Below are 20630 nucleotides of genomic sequence, written 5' to 3'. Positions count from 1 at the left end.
GCTTAGACATTGAAGTTACAATGGATCCCTCAAAAGTTACTTACGACTGAATTCTGAAGCTATGACAGCAGCTTCTGTCGCACTTCCTGTTTTTGGAAAAAAGCGGCCATTGGGTAAAATCTATTCATTTAACAATTGCAGCGTTCACTTAATGACCACCACACAACACCCCCCCCCCCCGTAAAATTGGGCCAGGTTACACGATGTCCCGCTTAGCAACCGCAATGACCCACCACTGAAATTCCAGGGTCAATTACAGTTGTAAGCCGATGCCTATTTGTATTCAAAGCAAAGTCGTGTAAAAGGTCTCATTTGTTTTCTCCTTAAGCTTTCCCATATCACATTTTGTGCTGCCCTATTTAAAATAAGACCTGCACTTATAGAAGCCAGCAATCTTGTGTGTGGCTCCAGAGAACTCCCACCATTATCATTAAATAGTAATTTTCAACGAGACAGGAGGAGAGAATATTTTAGAGAATAAGTACCTTAATTATAGATTCAAGTACAAGTGAAATTAAATCAGATTTTGTTTTTATCCTGGTCTCACCCAATAGTAGGGGTTATGCAGTTGTTCACATCTGAATTAAAAAAAAAAAAAGGATGCTTCAGAGGAAATTTTGGTTCACTTAGTGCACCTGTTGGTGCCCCCTTAAAGAAGGTATGCTTTGGGGCAAGAAGTGGGGGTTGCACAGCAAATGTGAAGTTCCAGATAAATATATGTTTGGGTTGAGGACAGAGTTAGTAGATGCACAACCTTGGTTTACCCTGTTGGTGCCTCTGAAATTAAAAATATTAGGGATTGTGTGCCTACAAGTAAATAAGCCTATATAAGTGTATGGAGTTTTACAGATAAGGTCTTTAACAAGGTAGGTATAATTGATACAATTAGTCAGCATTTAATACAAGGGAAAAACCCCAATTACTCAAGGTGTGAATAGCATCCTAAAACCTCAGGTCCTGCTTCTGGGGCCACTCCAAAGATTGCTCCTAAGTTATCATTTTTAAGGTGAGAGATGTGCATAGTAATTAAGTAAATGGGAACTAATTACATTTAATTAAATTACATTTAATTAAAGTGAGCCGAACTGTGAATTCAATCCAATTAGGCTTTTGTCTTGGCCTTGTCCATTCCTTAGTTCTGGTCAACTACTTTCTGAAGTTTGGTTCTTAGTTTGCTACGGGAAAAAAACCAATATATTCTCCGCCTGAAAAGAAAGCCATTCAACCATGATTGAATGGGATAACTTCTGTCAGCTGAACCTCAACAACTTTATTAGCTTTGCTAATAAAAAGAAATGAAGGAAAACAGAATGGGAAAGAGGGAGAAAGAAAAAGAAGAATAATTTTTTGCCAAACGGATGTGCAGCTATTCAGATCCAGAGAGGAAAGGACACTTCCTTAACAGAATAACAGAGTTGGAAGGAAGCTTGCAGGTCTTCTAGTGCAACCCTCTGCTCAAGCAGGAGACCCTCTATCAGGGGTGTCAAACTCGCGGCCAATGGACCGGATGCGTCACGTGTTGCCCACGCCCGGTTTAGCAAAGGGGGAAAAGTCCCGATATGTCATGTGACGCCACTGTGACAACCTGAGTTTGAAATCCCTGCCCGATATCATTTCAGACAAATGGTTGTCTAATGTCTTCTTCGAAATCTCCAGGATTGGAGCCCTTTAAGGTCCATCTTTAAAGGAGACACACCTTTTCTTGGGTTTGCATTTAGCTGCAGACACCCAGAAAATAAGCATTTGAGTTAAGCAAGCTTTACGGGGATACCACTGTTGGCCCAGCCCAAAGCTGGATGGTTCGTTTGACCTAGTGTAAGTTAGCCCAAATAATCACACAAAGGTGGGTGGTAACATTTTGAAACACGTTATTTCTGCACAGTTTAAGAATTTACACTTTGGACCAGTGGTGAAATCCAAATTTTTTTACTACCGGTTCTGTGGGCGTGGCTTGGTGGGCATGGTGTGGCTTGGTGGGTGTGGCTTGGTGGGTATGGCAGGGGAAGGATACTGCAAAATCCCCATTCCCACCCCACACTGGGGCCAGCGAGACATGGTATTTGCTGGTTCTCCGAACTACTCAAAATTTCTACTATCAGTTCTCCGAACTGCTCAAAATTTCCGCTACCGGTTCTTCAGAACCTGTCAGAACCTGCTGGATTTCACCCCCGCTTTGGGAAACTTTTTGGGAAAAGTGTATTTTTGAGGTTTGATGGCTAATAACACCACTTTTTTTTTTTTTTTTTTTTTGGAGTTTCAAGATAATCATCTTCCACTGTTGGAATGGCCTGGGAATAGCCCAGACCTAACCCAATTGAAAATCTATGGAGCCGACTAAAGAAACTTGTTAGTCAGAAACGACCCAGCAATAAAATCCAGTTAATAGAAGCAATCATTCAATCTTGGTTTCACATTAGAACAGCTGCAGAACTAAAAGACTTGGTTCACTCCATGGGAAGACATTGTAAGGCCGTAATTCATGCTAAAGGTTGTTACCCAACTAAGTATTAACTGGCATGGTGATAATTTTTGTATATCTCGTTTCACTTTTCTTCTTTATAACTGCTATTCTAATAGCAAATCCTTCATAAAAGTTATTGCATTACATTCTTGATTAAATTATCTTTCAATTGATATATAATTTTATGGTATTACTCCAAAAAAAAAGTGCTGTTATTAGCTAGTTTTAGAAAATACACTTTTCCCAAAAGGCTTCCACAATTTTGGCTACTACTGTACTGTAGCTAGATGGGAAAATGAACTGGAGCTATATCAAAGTGTATTTCTGAGCTGGAAACCTACATTTTAAAGGAACGTATTTGAGAAACAATAGCATCTGTCTGATCTTGCTTTAGTTGAGAAACCAAGTAGAGCCATGGTGGCGCAGTGGTTAGAATGCAGTATTGCAGGCTGACTCTGCTCACTGCCAGGAGTTCGATCCTGCCGGCTGAAGGTTGACTTAGCCTTCCCTCCTTCTGGGGTTGGTAAAATGGGGACATAGATTGTTGGGGCAATATGCTGACTTTGTAAACCGCTTAAAGAGTGCTGTAAAGCACTGTGAAGCGGGATATAAATCTAAGCGCTATTGCTATTGCTAAGTAGGGTTGGGTCTGGTTGCTATTCACATGGGAATCTCCAGGGAACATCAGAAATGAAAGCTACATTGGGAAATTGAACAAAAATATCTTAGAAGAAGCGATAATAACTGTTTGGGTGTGGGCCAAGGGAAGACCAAGTCAATATCTGTGACGACATTAGAACTGAGCACAGCTCAAAAAAGGTTTTACAAATGACCACAAATGGGGATCAGAATTTCGGTGGCTAAGCAAGTCAGCTGTTAAGTGAGTCATACCTGATTTTACAATCTTTTTTTTTTTTTATCCTGGTTGTTACTCAAATCCCTGCAGTTAAGGGAATCAAGTAGCCATTACATGAATCCAGCTTCCCCCATTGACTTGGCTTGTCCAAAGTTGACTGGGATGATCACGTGACCCTGTGATGCTGCAACCATCGTGGACACAGGCCAATTGCCAATTGCCCAAATTTTGATCACGTGACCGTGGAAATGCCACAATGGTCATAAGTGCAAGAGCCAATCATAAATCATTTTTCTCACCGCTGTTGTAATCTCAAATGACTGCTAAATGAATGATTGTAAATTGAAGACTACCTCAATTGCTTAATCTCAGACAATATAATATGCCCCGTTCTTGGAGTGTGATTGACATGTGCTCAATGGGCACATTTACTGGTGTGAAGCTCTGGTTACTACTGTGGTTGTAATTATTACTAATGGCAGATGATTGTTACCAACATATCTCCTGAACAGAGTTTGGAAATTGATTCTAATACTGAGGAATTTGAAGAACAGATTCTATTTATTTTAAAGCCACCAAATATGGAATAGAAATTGATTCAGGCCAAACTATCATGTAAATGAAACATCATGTACTAATTTGGGCAAAAACACATTAGCCAGTAAACTGAAGCCCATCTACAGTAGCACTTTCAGGTTTACAAGTGAAAGAAAATATGAAACTATCTTTTTCCAGTCTGACAGTCCACAAAAGGTATCAGATACATAAATTATATTCTCTCTTCTTATATTGCGGCATCAGTGAATAGTTGGTCTCCTGGTACAATTGAATTTTATTTATGTCTCACTTTTTTTAAAAAAATATGAAAATAAAATTTTCCAGAAGAACTTACCTAAAAAAGGGCATGCAATAAAATACAATCAAGATTTAAAGATTTCAGAACCTGCCTCACCAATTAATTGTATTCAAATGGCAAGTATTATTTAAAAGCCAACAATTTTAGCAGTCAGGAAAGGCCTCTGTGTATAGCATCAGTGATTTTATCCATGTCTCTCTCAAATTAATGCCTAAAGATAGTTTTGTGCGATGGCCTCCCAAACATAGCACTGCCTGACTGTAAAGATTCACTTTCCCTTATTTAGCTAATGACCCTTCACTGTTCTGAAGAAAAAAAAAACACGTTTCCAAACAAAGCATTGATCCTTCTGTAACAGAAATCCATTTTCTTCATAAGAAACCTGTTTTTTGATTTGCCTATTAGCTCATTTTTCCTTTTTATGTCTCTGCGACCTATTTTTATTTTGAAGAAAGTGACTAATGCTCACCATTGCTCTGAGGACAGCACCATTTTAAATAAAGAACCAGATTATAACTACCTGTCCTTGTTTATCAAACCTGACCAATTTAAAACCTGTGGATTTCAACTCCCAGAATTCCTCAACCAGCAAGCTGGGTAGCTGGAGAATTCTGGGACTTGAAGTCCATGGCTGGAAAATTGTGGAACTTGAAATTGCGGTGTGCATGTGTGTGTACACAGACACACACTCACTCACTCACACACACACCCCTGCTTTTTTGCTTACTTCCCCGAAGCCACTAAGTTTCATGTAAGGATTTTTACAGATCTAATAAGTGACTGAATATCCACAGTTACAATACCAGTCTTCACAAGTCTTTGTTTCAGCAAAATACCAGCAGAGTTCAAAGTCCACAAAAATAGATTGGAAATATATCAATCTATTCACTCTTACTATGATTTCACCTGACTGTTCATTGTTTAATCAGTTGATAAACTACTTGAAACAGATTTCTCCCTAACTTTAGTGCCCTTCATAGGACTATAACTCCACCAATTTCCAGGCAGTGTGGTTAAAACACACATTTTCATTTACTGCACAGTATAACTGGAAGGCCAGCCTGGTGCTTAAGGTGCTGATCAAAAACTGGGAGGCCATGAGTTCTAATCCTTCCCTAGGGATGAAAACCAGTTGGAGACCTTGTGTCTGTCACACTCTCCCAGTCCAACCCCCTCACAAGGTTGTTGGTGTGAGAAGAATAGGAGGGAACATTTGATATGCTGCCTTGAACTGCAAAAAAATAAAGGCAGGATTAAAATATAATGCTACTGGTAAACATGCAATGTTTGAATTCTTTTTACGTATATGCAAATTTCATATTGTCACTTTTTTGTTTACACATATGGACTGGAGAGAGAGAGAGAGAGGGAGGGAGGGAGGGAGGGAGGGAGAGAGAGAGAGAGAGAGAGAGAGAGAGAGAGAGAGAGAGAGAGAGAATGAGAATAAGCAAATCCATATTTTCAACATTAGCAGGACTAGCCATGATGCCTTTCATAACTATTGCCCGAATCAACTGGTTAACTGATGCTATAAAGGTCCTGTCCCTGTGGCTGGAGACTGTAAGGGGCTGTCCTGCGTCACTTCAGCCCAGTCTACCCAATACGAAGAGAAAACATTGGGCCAGCATGTCTTCGGCCCGGTCTACCCAATGCGAAGAGGAAACATGCCAGCAGTTTGGGGAGTGGCTTCAAGCTGTCCATGCCCACCCAGTTGCCCCCACCCACCGAGGTCAACCATAGCCCTGATGTGGCCCTCAGTGAAATTGAGTTTGACACTCCATTCTAGAAGATGGAAAACTGCTTCTGACTCAGTCCTACCAAAACTGAATGGCTATGGGAGTTTGGATCACTTAGATCTGGGGATATTCCATCTTTGACCTTGGTTAGGTTGTTTTTCCCCATTCAGCAATGGCACACAGTCACAGTTCTTGCTCAAAGAGCTAGGAAGGCCTTTGCCCAACTTCACGAGATGTTCCAGTTGTGCCCATGTCTAGATTGAGAGGCCCTGGAGACACACGTGCATTCCATAGTCACCTCATGGCTTGACTATTAGACAGTAATGTGCTCTACGTGAAGTTGCTTTTGAAGATCACTTGTAATCTTCAACTATTGTACTCCAGAATTCAGCAGCAGAGAAAATGATGGACATGCCTCGGTGTACCTGCGTCACACCTCTGCTGCCTGAGCTGCACTGGCTATTTGTACTTCCAGTGCAATTTAAAGTGCCAGCTATGACTTATAAAGACATAGAGATCAAGAGCCTAGGTACTTGAGATCTGTCTATCTTCTGAGGTGTCTGCCCAGTTGATTTTAACTGACAGGGTTGGCATGCTTTGGATCTTTTTGATTAAAGAATGGCATCCATAAGGACCCAGGAAGTGTGCCTTCTTGGTTACAAGAAAACGAGGTCCTCCATTTGGGTTTCACCCTATTGGCATCTTGAACACCCCCAAAACCTTGACTGTTCTCCCTTGGATGATTGGGACCCCTTTCGTTGTTGGTGAGATGTTTTGGGGTTGCCAGACTCATTTTTTTTTTGGCTCTTCTTCCTTTTGTTTTCCTGAGTCTGATTTGTTCTTCCTTTGTCTCTGTATATGGCCTTGATTCATTGTGAGCCACTCAAGAGTCATTTGGGTATGAAATTGAGTAATAAAGAAACAAACCTGCTAAGGCTGTGTTTTAAAAAAGACTTTGGGATATTTTCACCATTGTGGCTGTGGTTTATTTTTGTACTGGTCTTCTGCATTGTGGCTTTAAAGTACAAAATGAAGCACTGATTAGCACACTGTCACTAATTTACAAAGAACTGAGAAATATGGCATCTGTACACATTCCCCAGGAGAATTTAAATTCAGTTACTCTCCAGGATTTCAGATTGGGAGTGACAGGAGTCTTATCTAATGAAATGGAGAAACATCCAGCTTTATTATCATCAGGTAGTTTCACACGTAACCTATGTAGGTAAGTTGCAATTATAAAATGTTGCTTATTAACTTATCCATGGCCATCTTCAGCAGAAGACCCAAAATCTTCATCTACGGTAGCAACGTATACAGGTAGTCCTCAACTTACAACAGTTCATTTAGTAACTGTTGAAAGTTGCAATGGCACTGAAAAAAGTGACTTATGACCATTTTTCATAGTTACGACCTTTGCAGCATCCCTAGGGTCACGTGATCAAAATTCAGATGCTCTTGGCAACTGGTTCTTATTTATGACCGTTGCTGTGTCCCAAGGTCACGACCTTCTGACAAGCAATGTCAATGGGGAAAACAGATTCACTTAACATCCGGGTTACTAACTTATCAACTGCAGTAATACATTTAACAACTGTGGCAAGAAGGGTCGTAAAATGGAGCTTAAGAAATGTCTCACTTAACAACAGAAATTTTGGGCTCAATTCTGGTCGTAAGTCGAGGACTACCTGTAGGAGTGCATGCATTCAGGGACCACAAACCATTCTGTCTGTCTGTCTGTCCATCTATTTCTTCTGTTATAAGAGGGGGTCACTAGAGATTTTAAGCATTAAATACATCCAATATTTTGTACTGCTTTCAACCAAGAAAATTCAATGGAAGCTGAATTTTATCTAGTGTGAAGTGGCTTTATACCTTGGTAAACTAAAGTTTGGGAAAAAAAAAATAGAAGCCAACATTTTCATTTCCTGCATCCGTCTGATACTGCTCGAAACAGGATGCAGATTTGATGAATTTTGCAAATCAAATTTAGAAAAGCAAAGATATTGTTTGTTCTTCGAAGAAACTGACAGTATATCATATTAAAGGTAAGCAGTTACGGGAAAGCCACAGTACCTCAATGTCATACTTTTCAAGTGAGATGAATGGGCAGACCAGCCTTTACATCAGAATCTTCTCCCTCTCATCTTTTATGCAAATTCGTTTGCTTCTGGGTTTTATCCTCAAGTATTGCATATATCTCCTATAGCGGGGGTGTCAAACTCCAGGCCTGGGGGCCAAATCTGGCCCAGGGTTACTTAGATCTTGCCCGCAGGGCTGCCCTGGAAACAGTGAAGGACCGGTCCGCAGTGCTTCTGCCAGCAACAATGGGCTCCCAAGCTCCATTTTCAGCTGCCAGGGCCTCCTGCAACCGTCTGCCAGTAAAAACAGAGCTTGGGAGCCTGTTTTCGCTGGCAGAGCGCTCAGGCCGCCACAGGTGCCCCCAACAGGAGTGATGTTGAGCTGGCCATGCCCACTCTGGCCATGCCCTCCCATTTCCCTCCCCCCCGAGGTCAAACACGACCCTGATGTGGCCCTCAATGAAATTAAGTTTGACACCCCTGTCCAATAGGATACTAGCAGTGGTGAAATCCAATTTTTTTTACTACCGGTTCTGTGGGCGTGGTGTGGTGTGGCTTGGTGGGCGTGGCAGGGGAAGGACACTGCAAAATCTCCATTCCCTCCCCGTTCCTGGGGGAAAGAAATTGCAAAATCTCCATTCCCACCCCGCTCTGGGGCCAGCCAGAAGTGATATTTGCAGGTTCTCCGAATTACTCAAAATTTCCGCTACTGGGTCTCCAGAACCTGTCAGAACCTGCTGGATTTCAACCCTGGATAGTAGCCTTGTTTAATGCTGTCTACAAAAACCAATTGAAAAGTAGATGAATTTTAAATGACAGTCAACAGACCACTGATGAAGAGCATGGGTTGAAATATAAAGATAGCCTCTACCATTTCTTCAATCTTGGGAGTATCCTTCCTGATTTGTATTCATAGGAAATCTTGGCAAACTTGGGATCAAAAAGTGCTTTCTCACGATGGATGTTATTTTAACCATCAAGGTTCAATATATATTTTAAGTGAGATCAAATGATTGATTGGGCCTTTCATCATCAAACAAGAAAGCATTTTGTCCCATTCCACCATTTATTGGCTTTCGTTGCCAAAGTCAGCTTCCAAAAATAACTTTTTTTAAAAAAATGTCAGCATTATAAAAATGTATCCCAAAACGTTTCACTGATAGTTACTTTGATGGATGCAAAGCTCAGGTACAAAATAAAATTAAATACTTAGGGGCTTGAGCAATGAGAAAAATGATGCCAGAGCCCTGCTCAAATCTGAGAACCAAAGACCTAACAAAATTAAACGGGGCAACAAAAAAGCTTGATAATTTTCTAGGTGAGGATAAAACACCAATTTTAACACCAGACCTAAACAGCCAACTGATTCACTGTGGAGGATGAAGAGGAGATGAAGAGGAGACCTAAACTGCTGGGTCTCTTTTTCAGTCTGGAGACAATGTCAGGGAGGAGATGCACTAGAGCAGAGGTGTCAAACACAAGGCCTGCGGGCTGAATCTGGCCTGCAGGGTGCTTAAATCTGGCTCATGAGGCCGGCCTGAGAATAGCAGAGGACTGGCCTGCAGTGCCTTTGGCAGCCAAATCGGGGCGCAAGGAACCCGTGTGTGCCTCCCGCGTCTCACTTTCGGCCTGGATGGCCTCCTCTGTTTTGGCCAGCACGGTGCTGCAGGAGGCATCTGTCCTGTCTACCCACCCCCCCAGCTGGCCCGTGGAGAACTACAATGCTGATCCAGCCCTTGAAGAAATCAAGTCTGACCCCCTTGCACTGGAGTATAGTCCTCAACTTGCAATTGAGCCCAAAATTTGTTAAGCAAGACAACTGTTAAGTGCATTTTGCCCACTTTTGCCACAGTTGTTAAGTGAATGAATCACTTAACAGCTATTAAGTGAATCATGCAGTCATTTAGCGTATCTGGCTTCCCCCATTGATTTTGCTTGTCAGAAACTGGTTGGAAGTCTACAAATGGTGATCAAACAAACCTGGGATAGTGCAACTGTCATAAATACATGCCAGTTGCCAAGCATCTGAATTTAGATCATGTGACCATGAGGATGCCGCAAAGGTCGTAAGTGTGAAAACTGTTCATAAGTCACATTTTTCAGTGCTATTGTAACTTTGAACCATCACTAAATGAATGGTTGTTAGTTAGAGATCTATCCTGAGCCTATAGTCAATGGACAAACTTCTATGCAGCTGTGCTTCTAGGAAATGAATGGCTTTTGGTTAAGAGTTGCGGTGGCGCAGTGGTTAGAGTGCAGTACTGCAGGCTACTTCTGCTGACTGCCGGTAGCCTGCAATTTGGCAGTTCAAATCTCATCAGGCTCAAGGTTGACTCAGCCTTCCATCCTTCCAAGGTGGGTAAAATGAGGACCTAGATTGTTGGGGGCAATAGGCTGACTCTGTAAACTGCTTAGAGAGGGTTGTAAAAGCACTGTGAAGCAGTATGTAAGTCTTAAGTGCTATTGCTATTATGCAAAAAGGAAAGGAAGAAAAAAGAAAAGGAAAAGGCAGTTTGCAAACATGCAAATCACCAACATTCTGGCTGCATTTATACAGCAGCATGTCAATCTGGTCTCCCCCCCCCCCCCCCCGTTTAAATGTTTGCATCTGTAAAAATCTTGTAACCCGTGAAGGCGCTTAAACAACTATAAATGCGAATAATGTAATCAACCTCCCCCCTACTCATTTTTAAAAATGGGCAGACTTGAGCAATGCTTCAGGTTTTATTCATGGCATTAAGAACCTCGGAGAACAATGTCTGGATTTTGCTTTCTTTTCCTTAGAAACAAATGGAAACCGGTGAGGCTGCTGTAATGTCCCAAGGGAAAATCCAGATTGTAGTTGCCAACTGTGTTTTGAACCAAATAAAATGCCTAAGGAGACTTCAAAGGTAGCCCCATTGTTAACACACACTGAAGCAATCATGTCACTAGAGCATGTGATTGTAGCAAAGCTATATCTTAGTGCCTGGTGCTATAGCTACCCTCGGCTAATATAGTACTGTGAAAAAGGGTTCACTTTTTTCAGACACAACATTCTTTTGTTCGTTTCCTCCTTCCCCTCTCCCACATATCCGCATCTGTTTGTACCAGAAAATGGACTTACCCCTAAAGCCAGCAAGTTTTCTCATACCAGCATTTCAGTTAATCTCCAACTCAACCAAAAATGGAACAGCTATATTTCTTTCAGACAGCTAGATGGCAAACTGTTGAGATCTACAGCATAGAGCAACGTTTACCAAAACATCCCCTGCCTGCTAACACCTGCATGGATTGTTTGGCTCACATGTCACATGGTTGCCAGAATTTGGAAAGGAGGTATGATAGGACCTCAGGCTTTCTAGAATTAGACCTCTCCGATGCTCTGGGCAATTCTAGTCTCTGAACCAGATAGAGACAGCAACTAAGTCTATCTAATCTCAGTATCAATCTGAAATCTCCTAATCCCATGATGGTGAACCTATGGCACGCATGGCACAGGTGGCATGCAGAGCCCTCTCTGCGGGTACGCCAACCGTTGCCCTAGCCCAGCTCTACCGTGCGTGCCTCCCGCCAGTCTTAAGGTCTATGTAACACATGTGCAGGAGCGGGGGGCATGCAAAGGACACATGCAAGCATGCACAGGGGCAAGGGAGCATGCATGGGATGCAGGAAGCTTTCGAGGCCCAAAACGGGGCATGGGGGGCCGCGACCCGTTTTGGGCCTGGAAAGCCTCCTGCACCAACCGGGAAACCAAAACAGAGAGTGGGGGGGGGGCGCATGCGCAGGGCTTGCATTTGGGAGTTCGGGCATGCGCGCCTGCATTCACAAGAGCGTTTGCGCTTTGGGCACTCGGCACTAAAAAGGTTAACCATCACTGTCCTATCCTGTTCGGTAAACCAAATGCCAAACCGTACTCATTGACATCGCAGGAGTAGACAGACGAGTAGCATGCTTTGATTACTTTCTGAAATGAGGGAAGGGGGGAAAGGAAGGAAATCTGCATATGCAAAACTAGCTTTAGATCTTTCCCTGGATAGAACTGCAAGCTCTTTTGATGGGTTAAAAACACATAAGCAATTCAATAGGCTAGTTCAGGGGTGGGGAATTGTGGCTCTTTGACAACCTGTGGACTTCAACTCCCAGAATTCCTGAGATAGCCAAGCTGTCTCAGAAATTCTGGGAGTTGAAGTCCATAGGTTGTCAAAGAGCCACAATTCCCCACCCCTGGGCTAGTTGGCTTCTCTTTCTCTTTCGGGTAGCACATATACAAATACAGAGTACCTGCACACACCCCTACATTTTTATCCTACTGAGTATTCCCCTGCATCTTCTTTTCAAAATAACTGTAAATTGGGTTAGTGATTGGTGCAAGGTCACCCTGTGATCTTTATGATCAAGTAAAGGCTCGAACCTCCTTCTCTCCTCCCAAGAGTTCCAATTAATCTTAGCAAAAATCACTTCTAAGACTCTGGACAAGTTCATCACCGGGAATCTCCCTTTTATCTTCTGTAGGGCAGAAATGCCAGAAGCTGAAGGACAATTTGCATTTCTAGACTGCAGCAAGTCACGCTGCCCTAAGTTAAAAGCGCTGATGATGTTATGATGTTACCTAGTTTAGGTAACGAATGAAGCATCTGCAAGAGAGCACCAAGGACCCCTCATTTCAACCCTAAGCTTTGTTGGGAACAGGTAACCAAGGATGCCCACACTTTCCCTGCCATTTTTCTAGAGGCAGCCCCCTCTTTTTCACTTGTGGCAAAATGATAGTGTCAGTCACAAACACAGTGATACTTCACTGCAGTGGTTCTCAGCAGGTGACCCTGGAGCAATGTTGTCACGGGGTGGGGGTGTCCAAGAAGGCTTGAAGAAATGTTAAGAGTTAAATCTTGAGTTAAGTCTTGGGGGTCCATGGCCACAATCCGTGGCCACCAAAGTTATTTAAAGGGGGTCCGTGATGAAGAAAAGCTTGAGAACCACTGTCTATGGAGATTATAAGAGCCTTGGTGGCGCAGCAGACTAAAGCACTGTTAAGTAACACCAGCTGTCTGCAATTACTGCAAGTTCAAATCTCACCGGGCTCAAGAAAAGGATGGGACACAGTCTTCCATCCTTTCTAAGGTGGGTAAAATGAGGACCCGGTTTGTGGGGGCAATAAGCTGACTTTGTATAAAATATACAAAAGTATGAAGGCTATTGCTTAACGCATTGTAAGCCGCCCTGAGTCTCCGGAGAAGGGCAGCATATAAAAATAAATTAAAAAAATAAAAATAAAAATAAGGTTGACTCAGCCTTCCATCCTTTTGAGGTAGGTAAAATGAGGACCCGGATTGTGGGGGCAATAAGCTGACTTTGTATAAAAAAGAACACCGCTTAGGGACCCCCGAAAGCCCTACTAAGCAGGTATATACAAAAGTATGAAGGCTATTGCTTAACACATTGTAAACCGCCCTGAGTCTCCGGAGAAGGGTAGCATATAAATTGAACCAATAAATAAATAAATAAATAAATTCTCCAGGTCATGGTTGTTCCAAAGGTGTGTGTTTTCTTCCCCCCCCCCCCAAGAGCCAACTGGACTTTCAGAGCTGAGGAAACTTCTTGGATGAGAAGCGAAACGTCTTCAAAGAAAAAGCAGAAAGTCCAGTTGCCTCTTGAAAAAAAAAAAAAAAACAGCACCGTTGAAAACCACTGTTTTGAATTTATTTTGAATATGAAATGGGAGAGTGAAGTACACTCTTATGTTATTTTCCTGGATGGTTCTGATTGCTCCCTGAAGTACATGAAGAACAAGATTCTGGGGAACGATAGTTCATCAAGTCCTCCCTCTTCCATTTAGCTCTTCTACGAGGGGACAGATAGGCTGCTCGAAAGTATAGGGACATCATTACATATGCCTTCTAGGCCTTGTTCAAATAGTCCTTGATTTAGGACTACCATCATCATCATCATCTTCTTCTTTTAACAACCCCATAATCCCTTGCAGGGTGGAGTCTGGGCAACTGAATGGAGCTAGCAGAGTATTTAATGGCCGGATGCCCTTCCTGTTGCCAATGCGGAGTTTTGTTCAGCAGATATATTCTCAATGTGCCCAGAGAGAAAAATATCTGCCTCTACCTAGGATCGAACTCACACCCACCTGATTGTGAGGCGAGAGCTCCACCTCTAGGCCACCACACCACTCCTGATTTACGACTATAATGAAGCCTGAAATTTCTGTCATTAAGTCATAATACGACTTCTGTCATAAGTCGAGGCACCCATGGGATCCGACCTTATTTTACAACTTTTTTTATGGGGGTCATTAAGCAAATGCCATGTTAAGTGAATCGCCGTATTCCTATGGGACTTTTTTTTTTTTTTTGTTTGCTAGAAACTGGCAGTAAAGCCTGACACCTGGCAAAGATGTCATAAATTGTAGTTATGTGATGCGTTCTGTTGCAACTGACTAGTAAGCTGTTTGCCAAGTGCCCAAAATGCAGTCATCTGATCCTGTGCAGCCATTAGAACTCTGAAACTGGGTCATAAGTAACTTATTTGGGAGTGGGGTGTCATAACTTCAAAATGTCACTAAGTGGCCAGTCCTTAAGCGAGGACTACCTGTAATTCTTAACAATAATAATCTTAAAACTATTGCAGGGTTTGCAGTTCCATGGAAATCTGCACAATTTGCATCCAGAAGGAGTTGGCAATTTCCAATCCTCAGCATCACTAATTCCATAAATGCCATCTTTTCTTTCTTTCTTTCTTTCTTTTAGAATAGCTGGTTGGGGAATTCTGGGAGTTGAAGTCCACATATCTTAAAGTTGTCAAGATTGAGAAACACTGTTTTAGAACCTTCCTGCTTGCTGATTAGGAATTCTGGGAGTTGTAGAACCAGCACATCAAGATTGCCAGGGGGTTGAAAAGTTACAGCAGTCGATGGGGGGAAAAATCTTACTTGAGAGTGCCCTTGAAAGCAGACAAGATTAGGCTAGATGGTGAAGCAATCTGATTCGGGCACAAACAGACTAAGAAAACGTAGAGCTGATTAAATATCTATGTTACCATCTTAACACCCTTTAGAGGATGGTGAGCAATACAGCAATTAGATCAACATAACATCACCTCCTAGCTTCAATGCTAGGAAAGATTTCCTCTTTCATCCTGTTTCTAACCCTACATGCTTGTATCTTTATGATTTATATTGTTTTATTTAGTTTCCTAGTACGATTTGATTGCTTATTTAGTATCCTACGACTATCACTAAATGTTGTATCTTATGATTCTTGACGAAAGTATTTTTTAATGTACACTGAGAGCTTATGCACCGAAGACAAATTCCTTGTGTGTTCAATCACGCTTGGCCAATAAAGAATTCTATTCTATTCTATATGGGGCAAGTATTTGGCTATGGACTGGTTTGTAAATGAATAAACCTAAGAAGAAACAGCCTAATTTTATCATACACTTCTCCCAAGTTAAAAAAAAGATGCACTAATAGATATATGGGTCAACACAGACAATTCATAGGATAGCAATTTTTTTTTTTTGTAAAAAATGCAAATATTTCTTGCTCAGGCTTTTCCTGTCTGTCCCCCCACTAGTCAACCAGGGACCCAAAACATCAAAGCGAGAGTTAATGAAGAAAGCCACAAGCCTGTATTTTGTTTTTCTGAGGCTGTTGCTTGTTTTCTGGTCACCTGTGCTGGGGCAGCATTTGGAAGCTGTGACAGTTGTGTTGCTATGGTGATGACTCTTCTCTACCGGATGGCAAAAATAAAACGAGAAAGAGAGAAGAAAAAAAAACCCACCCAAAAGGCTAATCACACTGCAGCAAAAAATACAATGACAAAGGCTCCAATATTTACACCTAGTTCCATTCATGCCAAATTGGTGTTTTTATAGGAAAATTTCCTAGTGGACTATGAGCAGACATTTTCAGTTGGTAGAAATCTTTGGTCAAAAGCTCTAACCGGATATGCTATTATTCTTTCAAAAAAACATTGGTAATTGGTGCTTTTGTCTTTGGGTTGGGGTGTTTTTTTTTTTTTTTGGTCTTTAACTTCCCTCCCCTATTAAAGAAACCTCAAGGTTTCATTGTTTTCTCAGAGTACCTTTACCCAGCTATCTTGTGTGGTTTGCTGTTATCTATAGACAAACCACTCCTTAGAAACAGGAAGAGGGAAGTCGATATCTTTAAAGCTATTTTAAAAACAGGGAGGGAGATGTGGTAGAGATAAAGGGAAAATAAAATGCACGCTTCTCCCAAACAGAGTTACTGAAGGAGTGTTTGCCTGGCATATCTTGCTGGAGTTTGCACACGCCTGTGGAAGCTGGGAATCATTCAGCAAACGGAAGACCTGTTGTATATTCTCACAACGAAGCCTGAGTCATTCCTCACACAAAAGCATCACTAGGTAGTAACAACATCTGTTCTTGCGCGAATTGCATTTATGAATGGGCAAAATCGACGCTGGCCAGAAGCCTTGATTTCCTTCACTTCGGAATAGTCCTATATGTCTGCACGTGCTTCCTTTTCTCTCCTGTTTTGGGCTACATCTCCCATCATCCCCAGCCCCCACTGGCCTAACCAATGGAGGGTGTCTTCAAGACAGCAGCCTGAACTTGCATTAGGGACAAACGCCAGAGGTTTTATTTTCAGAATAATTCATCCAAGTAAATAAAAACAGTTTGCACACACGCCATGCCTCCCCAGCTTCTATTCTATTTCTTCTTTTCTCTTTCTCTCTTTTTTACCCCCCTGCAAAATCTTGGCATTGTTAGTGTCCTTCAATTCCTTCTCCAAAGAAGGTGGGGGGAGGGAATAATTCCAAAAAGCATCACATATTGGGGGAGGAGAGGCAGGGATGGGGTTGTTGGAAGCCAATTTTTAACAACAGGACAATATTATTTGGGATTGGATCGCTGTATATAAACTATGAGAGAAGGATGAATGAAGCCCTTTTCATAATTTTTTTTTTAATACTTTCTCCACCACCCCACATGCTATGGAAACCCCAGGGCTACACGGAGGTGTGAAACCTGCACAGAACCCAACCTAGAATTTCTTTGCAAAATACACACTGGGAGGAAATTTGTTTCCTTTGATCTAAGCTGGGCAAGGCTTTTTATTTTATTTTTTATTTTGGGTGGGGGGTGAGTGGTGGGGGCTGTTGTTTTAACCCATCGAGCAGATGAAAGTGGCAAAACGGATCCAAAATAAGCAATTCCTGATTGCTTATTTGCACCCTGTGACTATCATTAAGTGTTGTACCTTATGATTCTTGAGGAATGTATCTTGTCTTTTTATGTACACTGAGAGCATATGCACCAAAGACAAATTCCTTGGGGGTCCTATCACACTTGGCCAATAAAAATAAAAAAAATTCTATTTTCTATTCTATTCTATTCTATTCTATTCTATTCTATTCTATTCTATTCTATTCTATTCTATTCTAAAACAGTCGCGAGACATTTTTTTTTTCTTGCTTGCCTCGTTTAGACCTGTAGCTTATCCTCTCCAAGTTAACAGTAGTCAAACGCGCTGCCAAGCCAAAATACTTTCAGGCTTGCAGCCCGGAACGGCGCTTATCATCCCCCGCACGTTTTCATAGGAAGGGACCGCCAGAGGTCATCTAGCCCACCCCCACCCCCACCCCAACCCCTCCACCCCCACCACAAACGCTCGTGGGGAAAAAGACTCCATGGAAAAGCACCCTCTGTCTGGGAAATTCCCGGGTTTAAGTAAGCCAGGCATTCCCATGAAGGAAAGCGAGGGGGAAAAAAAAAAAACCCGGCCGCCTCAAATCAGTCACCCCCTTCACCGGCGTCCCGTTTGGCTATCGAGGGAAGCCGGTTTCTCCGTTTTGGAGAGGCGAGGTGTTCTTTGCGCCTCCCGCCCGTCGTTCCCAAATCTCGGCTTCTGCAAGCCGCTTGGCTTCCTCACCTCTCAGCAAGCAGGAGGAAACCGGCACCGGCTTGCAGCCTCCTCCTCCTCCTCCTCAGCCGCCGAGCCGCCGCTGCAGCAGCGCAAACGTCCAGGCGGGTTGACCTTGCGGAGAGAGTGAGAGGGATCCTCTCTCCTGCGAGCGCTTTCCCCGCAGCCGGGCGGGCAGGAGGAGAGGTGGGGTGGGAGACCGAGCCGCGAAGCCAGCCAACCGGCGGACGCTCCCACCCCGAAGGAGTCGGTCGGAAGCGGCGTGGCTTGGGCAGGTGCCTCCAAAGGCGGGAAGGGCGGCCGGTGGCTAACCTCGCTCAGTCTCCCTCGCGTCGAGGCGAGGGTGGTGGCTGTTTCCGCTGCTTGGCGCCTCGGACCGGCTGCTGCTTCGCGCCCGCCCGGCCTTCCTTTGAAGCGGCGAGAGCTCGCTAGGGCGAACGGGACCGGCGCGTCAGAGGCAAACGCAGTGTGGGGAGGTCGGGGAGGAACCGAAGAGGCGGCGGAGCTGCCCCAGTGCCGCGCCAGAGAGGTGGAGCTGGCGTCGAGCCCAGCCAGCCTGCCAGCCTTCCCCTCCTCGTCGGTGGGGGGAAACAAACTCCGGCTCGGTTCGTCCTTGGGCGCCTTTAAAGTACAGGTAGTAACAGGTAACAGTAACAGAGTTGGAAGGGGCCTTGGAGGTCATCTAGTCCAACCCCCTGCTCACTCAGGAGACTTGTATTAGGGGATTCGAACCGCGGAACTGCCGACCTTTCTGATCGACAAGCTCAGCGTCTTAGCCATCGAGCTACCTACTCCTCGCCTTGCGGCCACAATCGGAGTCCAGCAGTTTCTAAGTGGCTAAGTGAAGCGTTTGTAAAGTGAATTTGGCCCCCGGTAACAGTAACAGAATTGGAAGGGATCTTGGAGGTCATCTAGTCCAACCCCCTGCTCACGCAGGAGACCTATACTAGGGGATTCGTACCTCGGAACTGCCGACCTTTCTGATCCAGAAGCTCAGCCTCTTAGCCACCCAGCCACATAGTCCTCACCTTGCGGCCACAATTGGAGCCCAACAGTTTCTAAGTGGCTAATAAGTGAAGTGTTTGTGAAGTGAATTTGGGCCCCGGTGTTAACGACCTTTCTCGCCACGGTTGTTAAGCGGATCGCTGCGGTTGTTAAGTTAGTAACACGGTTGTTAAGTGAATCCAGCTTCTCCTCTTCTTCCCCCCCCCCCCTTGACTTTGCTTGTAAGAAGTTTGCCAAAAAGAAGCTCACACGAGCCCGGGAACACTGCAATGGTCATAAATATGAGTCAGTTGCCAAGCATGCTCATGAGCATGGGGATGCTGCAATGGTTGTAAGTGTGAAAAATGGTCACTTTTTTTCAGTGCCGTTATAACTTTGAACGGTCACTAAATGAACTGTTGTAAGTAGAGTGCTACCTGTAGTTTGTTCTGCAGCATCTGCAAGCGGAGAGCAAAGAAAAGGGTGCCTCTGCCCATGTGCAGAATTCTCTGACATTGCCGCCCCCTCCCTTTCCATGCTCACATTTGCACAACTCAAATGCATAGATGGGCTTCCAGGTGCATGGAATTAACGGACAGACTTTTACTGTAGGTAGTTCAGGGTGCTATTTCCAGAGATTAGATGGGAAGCTGTTATTCGGTGTAAAGTGTGGAAAACATTGGAGGAAAATAATATTTTTGAGATGAATGGGTAAAGGCACTTCTTCCCCCAGAAGGAACTAACACACAAAATGATTATATATACATACATACATACATACATACATACATACATACATACATACATATATACACACACACACATACATACATACATATACATACACACACACACACACACACACACATATGCACGCCGTCTTTATTGTGCCAATAAAAATCAGAAGGAAGGAAATCCCTAACTCAGAAGGAATACAGTATATGGAATTTTGAGCACATGGGTGTGGGGGGGCACTTTGGTAAAATGGCTTCTAGCCATTCATGAAATGGCTGCTGTGGGCAGAGAAGGGAAAGTAGCCAGTGACAAAAATATTGATTTTTCAGAATGCTTATCACCCCTTCTATTCCCTGCAACTGCAGCTTAGTTTCTAGCTTCTCTGCTTCCAAACTTTGCTACTGCACATATCCTGATCAAAAAGAAAAACAACAACCCAGAAACAAACTTAGCCCCCCCCTCAAAAGGAAGTTTATGGGATGCTTCCTTTGCAGCCTGTTGACTTCACATTTTTTCAGCTAAACTATAGGTTGTGTGTGTGTGTGTGTGTGTGTGTGTGTGTGTGTGTGTGAGAGAGAGATACAAGCTGTGTGTGTGTGAGATACAAGCTGGGGAAATGACACTGCTAGGTGGCATTATTAGCTTCACCCTTTTTTGTATATGCATAAATGAGGTGAGGCAGAATGCAATGCAAGTGTGGCTATTTTGACAAAGTCTCTGGATTCAGTGGAGGTTCTACTAGGTAGGTGCTAAGTGAAGTGTAAGTGAGCATAAGTGCATGGATGCCACACATAACCCGAGCGGTACATTTAGAACAGGGAGGGAGAGTCAAAACTATTATTAATAAAGTGCAGAGAGAGTCAAGGCCAATGCAAGAAAGCACTATATCAGGGATCTCCAACCTGGGCAACTTTAAGTCTGGAGGACTTCAACTCCCAGAATTCCCCAGCAAAGCTGGCTGGGGAATTCTGGGAGTTGAACTCCTCCAGACTTAAAGTTGCCCAGGCTGGAGAACCCTGCACTATA

The 20630-nt window shown here is 43.4% G+C and overlaps 1 protein-coding gene across 1 annotated transcript in view; it reads right to left on the bottom strand.

The window, feature by feature from the left end:
* Positions 1-17988, bottom strand: part of GPRIN3 (GPRIN family member 3) — a 32171-nt gene extending 14183 nt beyond the window's left edge. Inside the window, exon 1 of the mRNA XM_070948746.1 lies at positions 17895-17988. The gene's annotated coding sequence lies outside the window, so the exon portion shown is untranslated. The remainder of the gene's footprint in view (positions 1-17894) is intronic.
* Between the last annotated feature and the right edge of the window lie 2642 nt (positions 17989-20630).

The sequence above is a fragment of the Pituophis catenifer genome, unplaced genomic scaffold (assembly GCF_029215685.1).
Source record: "Pituophis catenifer annectens isolate HBS135680 unplaced genomic scaffold, rPitCat1.0.hap2 SCAF_8, whole genome shotgun sequence".
Taxonomy (NCBI): domain Eukaryota; kingdom Metazoa; phylum Chordata; class Lepidosauria; order Squamata; family Colubridae; genus Pituophis; species Pituophis catenifer.
Note: the sequence above shows the minus strand (reverse complement) of the source record. Positions and strands in the feature narration are given on the sequence as shown.